Genomic DNA, 20,293 nt, shown 5'->3' on the forward strand with positions numbered 1-20,293 from the left:
TTTCTTCGTTGACTTTTGTCTATTATCATACTTTCTTTGCTCCTCTGCCCTTTCCTGCTTTCTCAGCTGTTCGTCTTGATACAGCTGTTCCCGTTTTTGCTATCCTTCCTTTTTGCCCTAGCTTCTTTCAATCTTTCTCTTCATTCTCTGTCTTTTCTATCTTGTTTGTCTCAATCTTCCTTTTGCCTTGCTTCCTCAATGCTCTTCCCATCAAGTTTGAGCAAAATCTGACCGCCCATACATTCATAATGTATGAGCGCTACCTCGTCAGCTTTATCTTACTCTCCTTTCCATCTCTTTATTTCTCGTCCTATATCTAAGGATGTACTTGGTTGATCACTTCTTTCCTTATCCCTTATCCCTTCTCTCTTTGTCCCTTGGGTTTTTAGAGATCACCTCTTTTTCCGGAATCTTCTCTGGACCTTCGTCGCTGCTATGTGCAGACGACTCATTTGCTGGATTGCTGTACCCTGTCGCGCCTTAAGTTCTTTCAATGGGTACACTCAGTCATCCTTTATACTATTGACTTTTACTTCAGGCGCGGCAGGGGGAGTAGAGGGCTTCTCACCCCCCTCTTTGCATATATTAAGGATCTAGTCTTCAGGAGGCGGCTCTTCCCTTTCCTCCTGGTACATTTTCCACAGCTCTAAGCTCGCTAGCATTTTGTCCAACTTTTTTCCTATGTATGCTGCTTGCAAGTATGTCGTCATGTGTTGCAAAACTGCCTTTGATAGTGATCTCCCTTGTGGCCATGGCATGAACATCTTTTCTGCCATGCCTTTAACCCATTCCGCACTGTACTGCTTAAGCTTGGGTGCATGTTTTGGCAACTGCTTGCATACATATATAAGCAGAGTAATATCCTCCATTTTGACTCATCACCCTTGACTGTCAATACTCATCTTTACTCTTTGCACTTTTCAAAAAATATGTTTCCAGAAAAATAATACAATACGAGCGTGCATCAATCGTCGCAGCTCCAAGCCGTCTATATCACGTTTTTATTCCAATCTACTTATTCGTTAAACATCATCAATTCAACTAAATAAATAAATAATGAACTCTAGAATCTGGCAGGGTATTGTTGCTCAGGACCATGGAGTCGTGGGTGGATCCTGGGTAGCGGGCACAGCATTGGCTGAAGGTGAGGTCAGGCCCACATGTCATCTGCACATTCAGGGAATGGTCATTTTTCCGGTTTCTGTAGGCTGCCTCATGTGCCTGGGGTGGTACGAGTGCTACATGCGTGCAGTACTGGGCTGCTATTACATTCGGGACTTGGGCAATGGCATGGAATTGACCCTTCAGCTGGTTCACCTGTGCCTGTGTGGCTGGCAATGCAATGTGCTCATTCACATGATTCAACAGTGCATCCCGCACCTGCCCCAGCATGGCACTGAATGTGGACTGGGCCATGCCATGCATCATGGCAATGGTGTGTTGGTAGTTGCCAGTCCGAGGAATTGTAGCACGGACACGAGCCGGTCAATGCGCCACCTGAGGTCACACACACCAGAGGGGCCAGGACATGGCAATGACACATGAGGTAGCCACTTCTCGCATGCACAAGCGGATCGAGGGGTCACCTTCCCCAGTGACAAGGGACTGAGTACTGTTACATTTTGAAACAGAGGCGTACCAAGTTGAGAGTACTCCATTGAATCAATGCTGCTCCTAGCACAGCACACTCCACAATGTTAGTGACCAAATGACAAGTAGGCCACATGTGATATATGAGTGTGATGCACATGACAACTCACAAATACATATATGAACAGCTGTAAGGCAACCTCACATCATGCATGTCCTGGAAGTAAAAGGTCGGATGCCAACATTGCAATGAGATGGCATGACCTACTCAACAGAAACTTGATCCTGCTGAAAATGTCACTGATGACTGAGCCTTGTACACCCACTGAACTTACCTTCTCCCCATACCTGCTTTCTTTCCCCCTGCAGGTCATTCTGGATATCCCCAGTACACATGGCTCATGATCCCTGTGCGTCATCCACACACTGCAGCAGAGCGGGCATACAACATTGCCCATGGTCATACACGGATCTGCGTGGAGAGGGTATTTGGACTGCTGAAGGCACGCTTCCGGTGCCTAGACCGTACGGGAGGGGCATTGATGTATGCACCTGAAAAAGTTGGAAAAATTGTACTGACATGTGCCATGCTGCACATTTGCTGTCGCAGGAATGTGCCACTGCCCCCCGATGCTCATGTGCAGCCACCTGAGGATGGGAGTGAAGGTGATGACGTGCCAGAAGGTGTTGCACGTGCACAAAGGGTTGGGCTGAGGGAGGGGCGGTTAGACAGACAGGGCTTGATTGATGATTTTCTTTTGATACGGGTGACGGCTACATTTTGCACATGTCACTTGAACATTAAAGAGCACTTAATCACAATCACAACTGTCCATGCTTTGTGAATATTGAAAACGTGATTTATTCTAGGATTAACTATCCCCCTCCCCCAGTGAACAGCCAGCACACAATCCCCGCACCCCGCAGTGAACACCCAGCTATCAGGTTTGCCACAGGGAACTCTCGATGTTTAGCCGTATAATTCTCTCTGCCAACGTCTCTCTTTGTATTACAAAAGGAAAACTACAAAGATAGCAGTCAGCCGAAAGACAGGATCGCTGCAGCCGCCGAAAACCAGGAGTCGAAAGGTAGTCCAGGAGACCCGGTGGAAGACAGATGGGAGACCCCCGAATGGACCTACGGGGTCGGTCTCAGACACAACTTCACAGATGCAACTTTACAAGAAGAGAACCAAAATACAATCAAGTAGTGGACTTAAATTGGTTAAGAAAGAACATGAGTGTACACCAAAAGAACATAAACTGAATGGTTGTACACTTACCAACAACTCTCCGGTGAGGCGTGATGGATGAGCTCTGGAATACCCAATCTACCCTATACCCGACGGCACGAGGACGCCTAACCGGCACAATAGGCAGTCTCTAGTCCATACCTGTCCCGCCGAAACGAGGATGCCTTACGAAGTTAAGCGCCAAAAAGAAGTCTCTAATCCAGGCGCACAGTATTGGGCAATGCAGGCTCTCTCCAGATTCTGTACCAGAAAGCTTTGACAACGCTGTGAATATTTCCGGTTGCAGCGTAGAATGGAGTCTGAGGTAATGATGTGTGGTCGACAAAGAACAGAGTCAACAGGCAGTAACAGGTGAGGTGGTGTTCCGTGTCGCCAACGTGCGAGCAATGAAATATCCAAATCAGCGGGTAGATGCAGGATAGCTAGCGTTCTGAGTCGCCAACGTGCGAGCAATGAAATATCCAAATCAGCGGGCAGATGCAGGTCGGTTAGCGTTCCGATTCGGCAATGTGCGAGCAGTGAAGTATCCAAATCAGCAGGCAGATGCAGGTCAGTTAACGTTCCGAGTCGGCAATGCAGGAGGATACCACTTAGGGAAATCGAGGATACTAGGAGGATAGGGAAAGGAGGGGGAGCAAGGTAGGGCAGGTCAAGGAGGCGAGCAAGGACAATAGAACCAAAACAAGAACAAGAGTTGAGAGGCAAACTGGCTAACGCTAAGATTGAAACAATCTGAAGCGGAGTGCAGTCACCCAGAAGTGTTTTAATGGGTGGCCGTACGAGCGCGTGACTCCTCCCTCATGAAGCGTGATAGCGTTGTTTGTGGAGCGGCAGCCAGAGACGCCATGGTAACGTGGATGCCGTAGCTTTGCGCTGGTATTGGCGTAATGTGAACTTTGTAACTTTACATGTGGGATAATGGGGAGTCTTCCTCGGGGCATTCCTGACAGTTCCCCGCCACAAAGAAGGCCTCCGCCTCTCCGCCCAAAAGGCAGCAAGTAGTAGTGGGGCATGGATGTTCCGAGCCGGCTCCCAGGTTCTATCCTCCAGACCGTAACCTTTCCAGTCCACCAGATATAAACGTTTCCCACAACGAACCTTAGTGTCCACAATGCGTGATACCTCATACTCTTCTGAGCCCTGCACGTTGACAGGTAAGGGGCGACCAGGCAACCTGGTAGTAGAAAGGCATGGCTTCAGCAAGTAGACATGAAATACCAGATGAATGCACCAATCCGTAGTCAATTCCAACCGTACACTGACAGGATTAATGATGGCAGTCACCCGGTAAGGTCCAACATAGCGTGGTAAGAGGAACCTACGGCCTGGTATGTGTAGATTCTGGGTGGCCAACCAAACCTTGGATCCTACACAATACACAGGTTCCGGAGATCTATGAAGGTCTGCATGGATTTTGTACTGCAACTTGGCCTTTTGGAGTTGCGCAGACACCCCGTCCCGTATCTTGGTCAGATCCCTTACACAAGCAGTAACAGCTAGATTGAATGGAGACGATAGTGGCTGCAACGGAAACATGCGTGGGTGCCGTCCGTACATAGCATAGAACGGTGTGGTTCCGGTTGAAGTATGGACGGAATTGTTGTACGCAAACTCTGCCATACCTAGGAGAGAAAACCAGGACTCCTGATACTGCATCGTAAGGCATTGCAGGTATTGTTCCAGTGTGGCGTTTGTCCTCTCTGTTTGACCATTCCTTTGGGGATGGTAAGCAGAGGAAAAACGGTCCTGTATACCTAGTGAGGCCGTCAGAGTACGCCAAAAACGGGAGGTGAATTGCGATCCACGATCAGAGACAATATTGTGAGGTAATCCATAATGCTTGAATACATGATGTAGGAAGAGTTTGGCTAATGCTGGAGCCGTCGGAAGTCCTTTGCATGGAACAAAAAGGGCTAACTTGGAAAAGTAATCTACTACCACCCATATAGTATCGTGTCCATGGATGCATGGTAGGTCAACTATAAAATCTATGGATATCATTAACCATGGTTCGTTGGGAAGCGGTAGGGGCTGCAAAAGGCCAATAGGTTTGGCCGAAGGAACCTTGCACTGAGCATAGACGGCACAAAAGGCTACGAATTCCAAAACGTCTTTGGACATTTGTGGCCACCATGACCAACGTCGCAAGAGTTCCAAAGTTTTCCTACCACCAGGATGAGCAGGGATGTTACGCTCACCTGACTCCCACGGAGGCGCAGGCCTGGTTTGGAGTGCTGTTGCCTCTTCTATGGTGAAGCGCAGGACTCGGAAGATGGACAGGACCGGACCCTCAAATATGGCTTGTCTGACTCGCAGAAATATCCTTCTGTGTGTGAAAAGGGAGTATTAACAATCTGCGGGATAATGTGTAAGCCTCCCACTCCCTTCTCACCCTCCACGAAACCCTTCTGCGATTCCCCGTGAAGTCTCACCTTAGGGTGTGAAAGGACGAGCTCTCCATCCTGCTTCTGATGCAGGGGCGCGTTGTAATCCAGTTACTTCACTGGATCATGGATTGTAGAGAGTTCAAATTTGCTTGACCTTCCCGATAAAGTACTGTGAGAATTCTGTTTATAAGTATGAGCCCGAAATAATAATTGTCCGTTGTCTCTATTTCAGGTGCAGAACAAAGATTCCGAGATGAGCAATGGAACCGACGAAGGAAACTCAGGTGAGTTGTTTGATGAGAGGTTCCTTTAGTGTCCTTGCATTAATGCACTAATGCTTGTGTCTTTTTTCCCCATAAGGGCCGGGGTTCGGAAATACCAGAGATATGGCACTGACCCGAAGTGAGAGGTGCAGTTCAAGTAGATATCAGGTAAGTCTTTAATGAGCGTTCAGGTAATGTCTTAGCATTCGTTCACTAACGCTGATGTCTCTTTTTTCCCCTTAGGGGCCGTGGTCCGGAAAGGCCAGGATGTGGCACCGACCCGAAATGAAGTGGGAATGACCCAACAGGTAAGTCTTATGATGGCAAATTAAGGTTTTCTTATTCTCTTCCCTAGCTCACCTTTGTTCTTGTCTTTTTCTCCCTAGGCGCTGAAATGTGGCTGCGGATCCAGATGGTCGCTGATGAACATGGAGGCGCCTAGTAAAGGTGAGTGGAATGCGGCACTGCAGCGATCGATGCGATGTGCTTTTAAAATGAATGTCTTCCTTTTCAGGATCGTCGGCGAAATGTCTCCGGAATGCGGATTTAGCAGGTAAGGACTCTTCTTTCTCCTATTCTCTTCTCTTCTCCCTTTGCAGGTGTTCCAGGATGCTGGCGGGCGTGGCAGAAGTCAGGATGCAGGAGCAGACACGGTGAGCGTCCAGCTGCTAGATGCAGAACAACGCAAAGCGTGAGTTGCTGTTTGGGCGTGGCTTAAATAGCCTTCAAAGTAGTTCCAGGTATGTATCCTTCCTCTCAGGTATGTATTCTTCCTCCGGCCACACCCGTGTGGTTAAGTAGTCCCCAAAGATAAAGTAGTCCCATTCAGGCCTCTAGATGGCCCGGATGTTGCAGCATGGTCTGCATCAGGTAAGTTTACACCAAGCACCTTTAAACACAAAGTCATCTTTTATGAGCCTGGCGCCTATGGCGCCAGGACTGTTGTCCAATATGAGCCTGGCGCCAAAGGCGCCAGGACTGAGTCCAAAGGGCCCCTACTTGGTGCAGCTGAGACTTCCCTCGGGGACATGATGTCTGACTCTGGGGTAGCTGGGCCTGGTCTGGCTCCTTGGAGGTAGGCATCATGACAGTACCCCCTCCCAAGGCCCCTCCCAAGGTTGTTCTCTCCGGGGGTTTTGGCTTGTTTGGGAATTTTCGGTGGAATTTTTGTATTAATCGCGGCACGTGTACATGGTCGCTTGGTTCCCAAGATCTCTCCTGAGGTCCATACCCCTTCCAATCAACTAGATAGAAGAGTTTTGACTTTAACACCTTGGAATCCAATATGTCTTTAACTTCAAATTCTAATTCCCCATCAATCTGAATTGGTTCTGGTGGTTTGATCAGTCTGGTTCCTGGTTGCACCGGTTCCAACAGTGAGGCGTGAAAAACGGGATGAATTTGCATGTTCGCTGGTAGATCGAGTTTAAAGGCCACCGGGTTGATTATAGCTTTGATGGGATAGGGTCCTATGTATCTGGGGTTGAAAGTCTGCGGTCCTTTGAGAGGTAAATGTCTAGTTGCTAGCCACACCTGGTCCCCTATTTGGTACGGAGGTGCTTCACTTCGATGTGAATCAGCATTTTCTTTGTACTTTCTCTTGGCTTGCTGAAGATGAGTCGTAGCTTCTTTGAAAGCTCGGGTTATCGTGGAATGCAAATGATCTACCGCAGGCATTTCCAGGTTTTGAGGAGGGTCCAGGTCTGAGGTTCGAGGATGATGACCATACAAAGTGTGACCCCTTTTGGCTCCATTCTTGTAAGGCTGTGGAGTCTAATAGTTGTTTAACTCGAGTTTGAACGTCCTCAATAGTTTGGACAGAGGTCAAACCCAAAATTCTCTGTTCAGGTATAATCGGTACAGGTTCTAAACTCGAATTTGTTTCTCCCATCCCAATCCGGGATAAAGCGTCCGCTTTGCCATTCTTGCAACCAGGGTGATATGTGGTTACAAAATCAAATTCCGCAAAGAATAAAGCCCATCGGAGTTGACGTGATGATTGGGCTTTGGCCGTCTTTAAATATTGCAAATTTCTGTGATCTGTAATCACCGTGATGGTGTGTCTTGCGCCGAAGAGGTAATGACGCCAAGCTTTGAAGGCGGACTTAATAGCTAGTAACTCCTTGTCGGTGATTGCGTAATTAATTTCAGGAGCCGAGAATTTTCTGGACCAAAAGGCTACAGGGTGTAGTTGGTTAGTTATTGGATCCCTTTGAGACAGGACAGCTCCCATGGCTAAGCTGGATGCGTCGGTTTCAACAATGTAGGGGAGATCTGGGCGTGGATGCTTCAACACAGGTGCGGAGGTGAATTTAGTCTTTAGGTCTTGAAAGGCCTGTTCTGCCTCATGAGTCCATTCGAAGCGTTTATTCTTCCGTAAGAGAGCTGTGATGGGTTGGACCACTCGAGAAAATTCCGGGATGAATCTTCGATAAAAATTGGCAAAACCAAGCATGCTCTGAACCCCCTTCACAGAGCTAGGAGATGGCCATTTGAGGATGGCATCCACCTTTCGCGAGTCCATTCGGACTCCTTTAGGTGTCAGGATGAATCCGAGAAACTCGACTTCTGTGGTATGAAAAACGCATTTTTTTAGTTTTGCAAACAGTTTGTGCTGGCGCAATTTTTCAAGAACTGCCCTGACATGTTTTCTGTGATCGGATTCCGAAGAGGAGTACACCAGGATGTCGTCGATATATACGATGACACAAACATCGATAAGTTCCCGAAGAACATCATTCATAAAGTATTGAAAGGCGGCAGGTGCGTTGCACAATCCGAAGGGCATCACCTGATATTCAAAGAGCCCATATTTGGTGCGGAATGCAGTCTTCCATTCGTCGCCCTCTTTTATACGCACCAGGTGATAAGCTCCCCGGAGATCTAACTTGGTGTATATACAAGCATCTTTTACCTGGTCGAGAAGTTCAGGGATCAGAGGCAGAGGATAACGATTCTTAATCGTTATTTGATTTAAGGCGCGGTAGTCAATACATGTTCTAAGGTCGCCTTCTTTTTTCGGCACGAAGAACAGAGCTGAGGAAACAGGAGACTTTGACGGGCGAATAAAACCATTGGCAAGGCACTGATCTAAATACTGACGCAAATGAAGGTTCTCAGGTTCAGTAAGAGCATAAATCCTACTACAAGGCGGTTGAGCATTGGGTACCAGATCGATTTGACAATCGTACGACCGGTGGGGAGGTAACGTGTTGACCTGTTCTTTTTGGAAAACGTCTTGGAATTCTTGGTACTCAGCCGGTAGTTGTATAGTGGCGGAAGTTACTGAGGCCAGGCCCATATTTGGATTTCTTGGATAACAAGTTTATTCCCAATCAGGAAAGGTTATTCTCTTTGCTCACCAGTCTATTCGAGGATTATGTGTTTCTAACCAAGGAATTCCTAGAATTACTTGAAACTGTGGGGCCTTGATTACGTCAAACACAATAGCTTCCCGATGTCCATCCTGACCCACTAGTGTCACTTCTGTAGTGGAATGAGTTACCGGCCCTGAGGCTATTTCGGTTCCATCAACTGTAGTAATGACATCCTTGTTAGTTTTCGGACGGAGAGGGAGATTAAACCTGGAGGCCAATTCACGATCTACATAGTTTCCAATAGCTCCACTGTCGATGTATGCCTTTATAGCATGCAACCGCCGAGGCTGTTTCGGATCCACAAGGACCATTGGCATGATGAAATGCGAGGTCAAAGAGTTTGTTTTCAAGCTCGGCAAGCGGACCTCTACGCTTGTCGGGCTTGGTCGTTTCCCGAATCAGGTTCTGTTAAATTGTTGTCAGTGGCTCCAACCACCTTCTTAGGTGGTTTTACCGGACAATCTCATAGAAAGTGACCAGAAGCCCCGCAATAGAGACGTAATTGCTTTTGCCGCCTTCTCTCCCGTTCCTTCTGCGTTAACGGTCCTTTAACTCCACCGATTTGCATAGGTTCTGAAACGTCGGTACTCTTGGGGTTAGCGTGAGTTTTGATCAACACTCTGGTTTCAAACTTGGATCGATCTGCTTTTCTATTCTGAAGTCTATGATCAAGTTGGACCACAAGGTCTATGTACTCCGCGCAGACTTGGGGTGGATTTACTATTTGGGCTAGCACGTCTTTAAGTTCTCCGCGCAGACCTCGATGAAATAATGTGATCCTTTTATTCTCTGGCCACCCAGTTTCCACAACCAACCTATTAAAGGTGGCGATGTAAGATAAGAGATCCTGGTTACCTTGTCGTAAGGATAGCAGTTAGTTGTCTAGGGCCTGTCCCTGAGAGTGTTGAGCGAATAATCTTTCCATGCTTGCCTGGAAGCCTTGAAAATCCTGGAGAATTGGGTCATCTTGATTTACCAAAGGAACTGACCAATCGGCAGCACTGCCGCTGAGATAAGATAATACAAAAGCTACCTTGGTCTGGTCATTAGGGAAGGCCCCAGGTCTGCATAGGAAGTGTAAGCGACATTGGTTCATAAAAACGGCATATTTCTTGGGGTCCCCAGCAAAACGTTCAGGCGGGGCCAAAGGCATGTTTCCAGGTAGATTGATTTGTACCGGGTTATTCGAAATCATAGAAGTGGGATTACCCCCGGAACTAGGTAAAGGAGTTTGTCCTGCCTGACCCTGCAACAACCGTTTGGCCAGGTCATCAGTTTTTTCCTTAGATAGGATCAGTTCTCTTTTGAGAGCGTTAGTCTCCTGGCGGGCGGAGTGTACTTCTGCCCGTAATTCCCCCAAAAGCTGGGCCAGCTGGTCTGTCTCGGAAGTTTCCATAGCGCCCGGGTGGGAAATGATGCAGGGGCGCGTTGTAATCCAGTTACTTCACTGGATCATGGATTGTAGAGAGTTCAAGTTTGCTTGACCTTCCCGGTAAAGTACTGTGAGATTTCTGTTTATAAGTATGAGCCTGAAATAATAATTGTCCGTTGTCTCTATTTCAGGTGCAGAACAAAGATTCCGAGATGAGCAAAGGAACCGACGAAGGAAACTCAGGTGAGTTGTTTGATGAGAGGTTCCTTTAGTGTCCTTGCATTAATGCAATAATGCTTGTGTCTTTTTTCCCCATAGGGGCCGGGGTTCGGAAATGCCAGAGATATGGCACCGACCCGAAGTGAGAGGTGCAGTTCCAGTAGATATCAGGTAAGTCTTTAATGAGCGTTCAGGTAATGTCTTAGCATTCGCTCACTAACGCTGATGTCTCTTTTTTCCCCTTAGGGGCCGGGGTCCGGAAATGCCAGGATGCGGCACCGACCCGAAATGAAGTGGGAATGACCCAACAGGTAAGTCTTATGATGGCAAATTAAGGTTTTCTTATTCTCTTCCCTAGCTCACCTTTGTTCTTGTCTTTTTCTCCCTAGGCGCTGAAATGTGGCTGCGGATCCAGATGGTCGCTGATGAACATGGAGGCGCCTAGTAAAGGTGAGTGGAATGCGGCGCTGCAGCGATCGATGCGATGTGCTTTTAAAATTAATGTCTTCCTTTTCAGGATCGTCGGCGAAATGTCTCCGGAATGCGGATTTTACAGGTAAGGACTCTTCTTTCTCCCATTCTCTTCTCTTCTCCCTTTGCAGGTGTTCCAGGATGCTGGCGGGCGTGGCAGAAGTCAGGATGCAGGAGCAGACACGGTGAGCGTCCAGCTGCTAGATGCAGAACAACGCGAAGCGTGAGTTGCTGCTTGGGCGTGGCTTAAATAGCCTTCAAAGTAGTTCCAGGTATGTATCCTTCCTCTCAGGTATGTATTCTTCCTCCGGCCACACCCGTGTGGTTAAGTAGTCCCCAAAGATAAAGTAGTCCCATTCAGGCCTCTAGATGGCCCAGATGTTGCAGCATGGTCTGCATCAGGTAAGTTTACACCAAGCACCTTTAAACACAAAGTCATCTTTTATGAGCCTGGCGCCAGGACTGTTGTCCAATATGAGCCTGGCGCCAAAGGCGCCAGGACTGAGTCCAAAGGGCCCCTACTTGGGGCTGCTGAGACTTCCCTCGGGGACATGATGTCTGCCTCTGGGGTAGCTGGGCCTGGTCTGGCTCCTTGGAGGTAGGCATCATGACAGGTGAAATTGGTGTCATGACACCAGTGCATGGCTGTAGTTCGTGTTTCTGAATCGGGTAGATATACTAACCCGTTGTGGTATGGAATGCCCTGCGACAGGGTCAGACCCAGATCATGGATTGCGGTGGCGTTCTCCTTCCCCCACTTGATAAGAGCGGAGCGTAGAGGATTACGTATTCCGCATGCTCAAACCACCTGCGAAGGGAGCATGATGGCACGCTCGTTCAGAGACGGTGTTGAAGCACTGTGCATCCTAGAAAGAGCATCAGCTTTGGAATGCCGAGAACCCGGTCGGTATGATACCTGAAAGTTGAACATGGAAAAAAACTCATGCCAGCGAGCATATCTGGCAGTGGTGCATTTCACCGACTGCAAGGCCAATAAGTTCCGATGGTCGGTGTAAACACGGACTGGAATCGAGGTTCCCAATAGGTGATGACGCCAAACTAGGAACGCATCCCGAATGGCCAGGAGCTCTTTTTCCGTAATGGTGTAGTTGGTTTAACAGACCATGAGTTTCCTAGAATGGAAAGCTACTGGATGTAACACCCCAGTTTCCTTGCACTCCTGTGATAATATAGCACCAATAGCCACATCAGAAGCGTCTGCCTCAACCACAAACGGGAGGTCAGGGTTCGGGTGCATCAATACAGGGGCGGTTGTGAACGAGGACTTGAGACGTTCAAAGGCTGCCTGGGCCGTTGGATTCCAAGAAAAACGAGTCTTTGAAATGGTGAGCGAGGTAAGAGGCGCCACAATACTAGAAACGGCTTGAATGAACCATCTGTAGTAATTGGCGAAACCCAAAAAGGACTGTAGTTGTTTCAGGTTTGAAGGCGCTGGCCATTCCAGAACAGCCTTGACTTTAGCGTCGTTCATTTGTATTCCTTTGTCCGTAATGTTGTATCCCAAGAATTCCACGGATGTCACATGGAATACGCACTTCTCTAATTTGCCGTACAATTGGAGTTCCCTGAGTCGTTGAAGGACAGAGGAGACGTGATCAACGTGGGTTTTATATGATGCGGAATATATGAGGATGTCGTCTAAATAGACTACCACATAAGTATCCAAAACATCTCGAAATACGTCGTTGATAAAATGCTGAAAAGTAGCAGGGGCGTTGCAAAGGCCGAACGGCATGACCCCGAACGGCATGACCCAATACTCATAGAGGCAGTATTTTGTCTTGAACGCCGCTTTCCATTCGTCCCCTGACCACATCCTGACGAGATTATATGCACCTCTTAGGTCCAGCTTCGTGAAGATCTTAGCCGAGCCTAACTGGTCTAAGAGCACAGAGATCAAAGGTATAGGATATTGATTTTGTATCGTAACTGCATTCTCCTATGGGACTCAATGGGAATGGGGATTAACACCATTCCGCCTCCGTGACTCCAGGGACACCGGGGCTGTAATGCCCTGGTAATTCCGGGAGTCACGGAGGCGGAATGGTACTAGAAGTCTGGCAGTAACCAGGCGGTTTTACCGCCGTGGTTACCGCCGGACTCGTAATGAGGCCCAATGACTTCAGCATGGCCCGTATTTGTCTTCATGAAGAGTGGTTCGGTTTGTTCCGTAACCAACCCTGACAAAAGCAATGAATCATCTACCGCACTGACCATTTCCGGGGTACTCTTGGCATTGAATAGGACCCTGTTCTCACGAGCATAAGAAAGGTCAATGTAGTTTCTAGTAGCTCCGGAATCCAGAATAGGTTCCCCAACCCATGTCTTGCCAGAGAACGGTTGAAACACGGCCGTAACCGTGACTGGAGAAACACTGAGGGGTTCTAAGTGTTTTGGACTCAGTAGAGGAACCCCGTCTACTACCGAGTCACAGCATTTCCCGATTTCTTTGGTTTCTTAGGGCAGGCTTTAAGGAGATGGTCCGAAGACCCACAATAGAAACAAAGATTGTGCAGACGCCTTCTCTCTCTTTCACTAAGCGTTAAGGGGCCCTTAATGGCTCCAATTTGCATGGGCTCAGGTGCGTTAGACGAGACAGCAGGGGGGGTGACCAAGACAGGCATTGATTCCCTCTTTTCACCCTTTCTCTCTGCCCGTCGGGCATCTATTTGGAGGACCAGATCCAGTAGTTCATGATAATCTGGCGGTACCACGGGAACCATGGCTAGAACATCCTTCAGATTCTCTGAAAGTCCTTTGTAGAACAGAGAGGACTTCTTATCCTCTGGCCAGGCCGTTTCAACTATCAACTGGTTGAAGTTAGCTATATATGACAAAAGGGATGAATCACCTTGTTTAGTTCCAACTCGGTGGCTTGAGTTCGATAAGGGGTGTCAAAAACACGTCCCATTGCCTCCAACAGGGCGTCGCAATCGAAAAGCAGAGGGCTATCGGCTTCTAGTAAGGGATTTGCCCATGTGGCAGCATTACCCGCCAAATGGGATAAAACAAAGGCCGCTTTGGTGGCTGAATCGGGAAAGGCGGAAGCTCTACACAGAAAGTGCAGACAGCACTGATTGAAGAAGGTGCGGTAGACTTTGGGATCCCCATGGAACCTTTCCAGAGGTGCCAAAGGATGAGGCGAGGCCATGACCAATGAAGGCTGAGCCGGGCCTGAGGGAGCTGCTGCGGCCGAGCCTGAGGGAGTCGCAGTAGGGGGGATGACTGGAGCAGCCGAAGCCCGGGCCTGTAACTCATCAATCCTGGCTTGGGTGGCAGTGTGCGCAGCCGTCATATCAGTGCGCAACTCTGCCATGAGTTGCATAAGATTAACCAGAGTGTCATTGACATCCATTGTTGGTTTATAGGCTTCTGATTCTATCAGGTTTGCCACTCCGGTGCCAGGGAACTCTCGACGTGTAGCCGTAGAATTCTCCCTGCCAACGTCTCTCTTTGTATTCCAAAAGGAAAACTACAAAGATAGCAGTCAGCCGAAAGACAGGATCGCTGCAGCAGCCGAAAACCAGGAGTCAAAAGGTAGTCCAGGAGACCCGGTGGAAGACAGATGGGAGACCCCCGAATGGACCTCTGGGGTCGGTCTCAGACACAACTTCACAGATGCAACTTTACAAGAAGAGAACCAAAATACAATCAAGGTATGGACTTAAACTGGCGAAGAAAGAACATGAGTGTACACCAAAAGAACATAAACTGAATGGTTGAACACTTACCAACAACTCTCCGGTGAGGCGTGATGGATGAGCTCTGCAATACCCAATCTACCCTATACCCGACGGCACGAGGACGCCTAACCGGCACAATAGGCAGTCTCTAGTCCATACCTGTCCTGCCGAAACGAGGACGCCTTACGAAGTTAAGCGCCAAAAGGAAGTCTCTAGTCCAGGCGCACAGTATTGGGCAATGCAGGCTCTCTCCAGATTCTGTACCAGAAAGCTTTGACAATGCTGTAAATATTTCCGGTTGCAGCGTAGAATGGAGCCTGAGGTAATAATGTGTGGTCGACAAAGAACAGAGTCAACAGGCAGTAACAGGTGAGGTGGTGTTCCATGTCGGCAACGTGCGAGCAATGAAATATCCAAATCAGCGGGCAGATGCAGGTCAGTTAACGTTCCCGAGTCGGCAATGCAGGAGGATACCACTTAGGGAAATCGAGGATGCTTGGAGGATAGGGAAAGGAGGAGGAGCAAGGTAGGGCAGGTCAAGGGGGCGAGCAAGGACAATAGAACCAAGACAAGAACAAGAGTTTAGGGGCAAACTGGCTAACGCTAAGATTGAAGCAATCAGAAGCGATGAGTGCGGTCACCCGGAAGTGTTTTAACGGGTGGCCGTACGAACATGTGACTCCTCCCCCATGAAGCGCGATAGCGTTCTTTGTGGAGCGGCAGCCAGAGACGCCATGGTAACGTGGATGCTGTAGCTTTGCTCTGGTATTGGCGTAATGTGAACTTTGTAACTTTACGTGTGGGATAATGGGGAGTCTTCCTCGAGGCATTCCTGACACCAGCACACAATCCCCCCTCCCCCCAGTGAACACCCAGCACACAATCCCCCCTCCCCCCAGTGAACACCCAGCACACAATCCCCCATCCCCCCAGTGAACACCAGCACACAATCCCCTCTCCCCCCAGTGAACACCCAGCACACAATCCCCCCTCCCCTCAGTGAACTCCCCACAACAGTACAGGTAGGGGCATGTTTGTTCTCAGGGCACCCACAACGATGCCATGTCCAACTACGATGGTCGCTGGTGCTTTCCATGTCCTGGCCTCTCTGGTGTGTGTGACCTCAGGTGGCGCATTGAACGGCGCCTAGGAGAAGGCTCAAGGGATCCCTCCGTGGGTGTAGTGGAGGTTGATGGGACTGACCCGGTTGCTTGCATATGCTGACGGAGAAGGTTGTTCCCTTCCCTTATCTGCTCAGCGAGTGCAGATACTGCCTCGCACAACTCCCTTACCCTTTGACCAAACCCTGTCAGGGCTGAGGTGCATTGCTCCACCACTCTGCCTGTGTGCGCGTTGTCTCGGGCAATGTACTTGCAGCCATGCCGTATGGATGCGCTGATGGCCTTGATGTGCCGGCTATGCACTTTGGCCATGGATTGTACTTTGGCCTGTTTGGCCTCAATTACGTCCAGCCGTCTCATCACTGCTGCTCCCATGACAAAGGGTACCCCTGGTGTGGCAGGTACCGGCCTGCCACTTGTGCGCTGTTGGTGGGATGGGCTGCATGGGGACATGTTGCTGGCTTGGATGGGGCTGACGGGCTCTGAGTGCTGGTCTTCAGGGCTGCCATATGATGGTGTGTCTACATCTGGCTGTGGTGTGCAGACACGACGCACATGCACACGTGGTGTTTGTGCTCCCTGTGTGCCTGGCCCTGAGGTCCCCTGTGGTGTGCCCATCCCTTCGGGGTCACTGCTTCCGGGGGAATGCAAATGTCCAGCCTGATGCGCACCGGGAGGTGTCACTCCCACGTTGGGCTCTGACCCAAAGGTGAATCCCTCTGCATCGGGAGTCTGCATGGTGGCTTGGGGCGAGCTGGGCGCGGACTCCCTGCAGACATGTGGGTGCTGCAGCTGTCTGGTTGGGCTGCGTTGTAGTAATGAGGGATGGGTTTGGCGTCGGTTCCCTTCCACGCGGCCCCTTTGTGGGGTGGTGGTGCTGGTCGAGGCACGCTGCCTCGGGCGCTGTGATGGAGTGGCCTCCTCCCCGTCATCTTCATCCCGTGAGGTTCGCCGTGTGCCTGTGGGGTACATAGGGTGTGGATTGAGTTCAAGACAACCTACATAAGTATCAAGCAGTTCATGCCATCAAGTGAGATTGTAGACAGTATCAATTATGCATGCCACTTGCATATTGTTCAGTCTCCATGTGGTGATTGGTGTGATGTGTGAGTGTGGAGGTACACTGCATGGGAATGTTTGTGTGATCACATGCGGGATTGGGGAGCACCACGCTCAGGGTCCTGGGGGTGTATTCATGCACACTCACACTCTACGTAGCTGTCCCATGGCTATGGATGTCTGTCTCCTGCCCCTTCTATTGATGCACTGCACGTGCAGGGGAGTCTTGGTGGCACTACGGTTTAATGGTTCAAGGGCTCACTTATGGGTTTCTGCAGTGCCTCACACGCATTTCAGCGCATTCATTCAATCAGGGTCTACATGTGTGGTACTTTCAGTTGCATGCATTCGGGGTGGGACTCACCTGCAGTCGGATCAATACCAGTGCCTGCCTCCACTCCACCAATTCCCTCGATGGTGCCCATGTTAATTAGGGCAGTCATCTTCTCCTCCCAGGGTGTGAGTTTGGGTGGTGGTGGTGGTGGCCCTCCTCCAGTGCCCCTGCATGCACTCCTGTGCTGTGAGAGGATGCCGCGGACTCTCACACGCAAGTCACTGAGATGCTTGCGACAGTCCTCGCCATCCCGGGGCACGCGCCCCACTGCAGTCACCCTTTGGCTGATGTTGCGCTAGATCTGTGCACGGCGCTGCCCACTGGTCTTGCGCTGCTGCAGTTCTTCATGGTGGATCTCTGCCTCCTCCACCAGTACGGCCAGCTCCTGGCCACTAAATTTGGGCTTCCTCACCCTGTCCAGGGCTGGCTTGCCCCTAGTGCGCTCCTGTGACATGATTCACTCTTCCCAGGGGTGGATGGCTTGCAGGGGCTGTGATATCCGACGGATTGTGATTTCCAAGATGGCCGCCGCTTTATTTCCGGTGGTGACGCATTTCCCACGCGCTAATAGCGCGCGCTTATGGCGCGCGCTATTAGCACAGTATGGCGGTAGCGCACGGTGCGCTGGATTTACGGGTTCTTGGACCGTTTTCTCGTCAAGAGCTATATGCGCTACCGTCATGTCCCTATCCGCGTGAACGCAAACTCGTGATCTGGCGGACTATCCACCGGGGGGCTTGGCGTTAGCGCTAATTACGCTCAATGGGAAAACCGCTGCATTACCACCCAACTCGTGATGAGGCCCTATATCTATACCCTAAACACTCCTAAGGAGTTTGAGTCATCCTCTTTAGACAGTATTGAAACGTGTCCATAGCCTACGTCATCCGCTATTGGGACTCTAGATATGACTCCTTCTGATACGTGCTATGACGCAGGACACTGGGTTTACTCTACTGTGACGTTCTTCGTCTCACAGTTTCTTAATTGCTTGGTAATCCTTTCCTCAAGTCAATTACTTAATAACTTGACGCTCATCGTCTCAAGTTGTTTTACCCCAGTCTCCCTGCATTACTTTTTTCTCCTTATCACTCTATTCATTCAGTGCCCATTCATAGTTTGCCACCTCACTCGGTTTTACTCACCATTCGTTTTTTCGACTTCCGACTCTTGGGATTGTCGCCTCTTCAGCCAGCTTCTTTAACCTTCCATCCGCTCAGCTTCCTGTAGAAATCGGGAGGGGATTCTGCCTGAAAACAAGGGACCTGTCTCTATGCTTGCAAGCCTTACTTTAAACTGGTTTCCGCTATCTACAGGGAGCTTCACGTCCTTTCAGCCAAATGGCAGAGGACATCCGATATTGCCGAGAACCCAAAGTTTACTAGGTTGATGGCTCTTTAACCATCATCTCTGCTATCACGTGAACCGGGACAGCCGACCCAGCCCTTTAAGACGAGGTAGCAGTACTTTGAGATGAATGGGGATGCAGAAGATACTCAAACATCAATAATCAAAACAACTCGGAGACGTTTAAAAAACATTTATTTTATTACAAAAACGCGTCATTACTCACGTCAACCTACGTATTTGTTAACGTCATCCTACGTGGCAAACTACAAAAACCTAGTGGCAAATGTGATAGGTTTAAAGGGAACATCTAAGTATACGTTCCATACTAGTCTAAGAAAGTGAAAGGGCCTCATTACACGGATGGCGGTAAGGATTTACCGGTACCGGTAAAATACCGGTACCGGTAAATCCTTACCGCCTTACTACGAGGTCCCTTTGCGGGTTGGGGGATTTAACGCCTGCTTTTTGCAGGCATAAAAAACCAACCCGCAAAGGGACCCAGGGAGCTAACTACGGTACCGCAATTTGCGGTACCGTAATTAGCGCCTTCCCCATTCCCATTATGCCCTATGGGGCAAAAATGGGAATGGGGAAGGGCAGTGGTGGAAGGGGGAATTACCGCCCCGCCAACTTTGGAATAGGGCGGTAATTCCCCTTTCCGCCAAGGCGGTGCCGGAATTTTACCGGCATGAACCATGACGCTAATAGCGCCATGGTTCTCCGCCATCCGTGTAATGAGGCCCATCGGCTCTTTTACGTCAGGTGGGACAACTAAGCCCACCCCTCAAACAGGTCACTATCAATGTCACTAAATACATGACGTCCCATTGTTTATACAAGCTATAGGGCTCTTAACTACGTGGCCCCCAATAATTGGTTGTCACCCTAACATCCGTTAGTACCTTTCCACACACACCAGCAGCACGCAGTCTGGACTACCAGGTGCTGGTAGGCTGGTCATAACCATAGCTTCCCACCAATTAGCATATCATCCATCATCACCTCAGTGGTTTGCATGTCAGTTAAGGCTTTGAACTTGGCCTTGCTTTGTTGTTCGCTCTGGAAAATACAAGGGAGTGGAGGCATGTTCGGTCTTCTTGCGTAGGTGTAGTTCATCATATTTGTCCAGTTACATCCCTCCACGTGACTGAAGACCACAAATTTGAGCTCTGGTGCATTTAAAATACTATTATTTAATGAACCTCTGACATCTTCCTTGTTTTCGTTCACGTCTTCTGAACAGGAGTTTCATTCTTTCACACAATTGTAACTTCTGTCTGATCATCCCAGCCCGACACGACCTTGGCACACTGGAAAAGAGGCCTTCCTTTTCTAGTCCAGATCTTCTATAATGCGTAGTGGAAGCATCTACACTTTACTTACTCCTATATATATGTATGTTGGCGCTTGCCGCAATCTATTCACTACATAGCGAGCCTCAATAATACTTTGTCTGCTTGTGTTTCTTTGCATCTCTACACGTGTAAAATAACTTGATATCTTCATCGTTTTTGTAGCATAAGCCTCTTTGTCTCGAGCCCGAGATGTCACTTATCTTTGATACTTTCTTGATGCCTTATAGACTATCTTCACTTTCTTGTCTCTGCATCTCTTCTAGGTGTGTCAATATTACTTTGCATGACGTCACCAATCTGCTCTTTTTTCATGCTTCTTGTGGGATTTCATTCAAATGGCCATCATACTGTCTTGTATGCAGGTATGGCTTTCTTAATGGGAACCTTGCTTCCAGGATTCTTCTTGGTATTGGTATTTTCAGTGGTACTGCACGTGTTT

This window comes from Ambystoma mexicanum, chromosome 1p, assembly GCF_040938575.1.
Source record: "Ambystoma mexicanum isolate Mex_15411 chromosome 1p, UKY_AmexF1_1, whole genome shotgun sequence".
In the NCBI taxonomy this organism is placed as follows: domain Eukaryota; kingdom Metazoa; phylum Chordata; class Amphibia; order Caudata; family Ambystomatidae; genus Ambystoma; species Ambystoma mexicanum.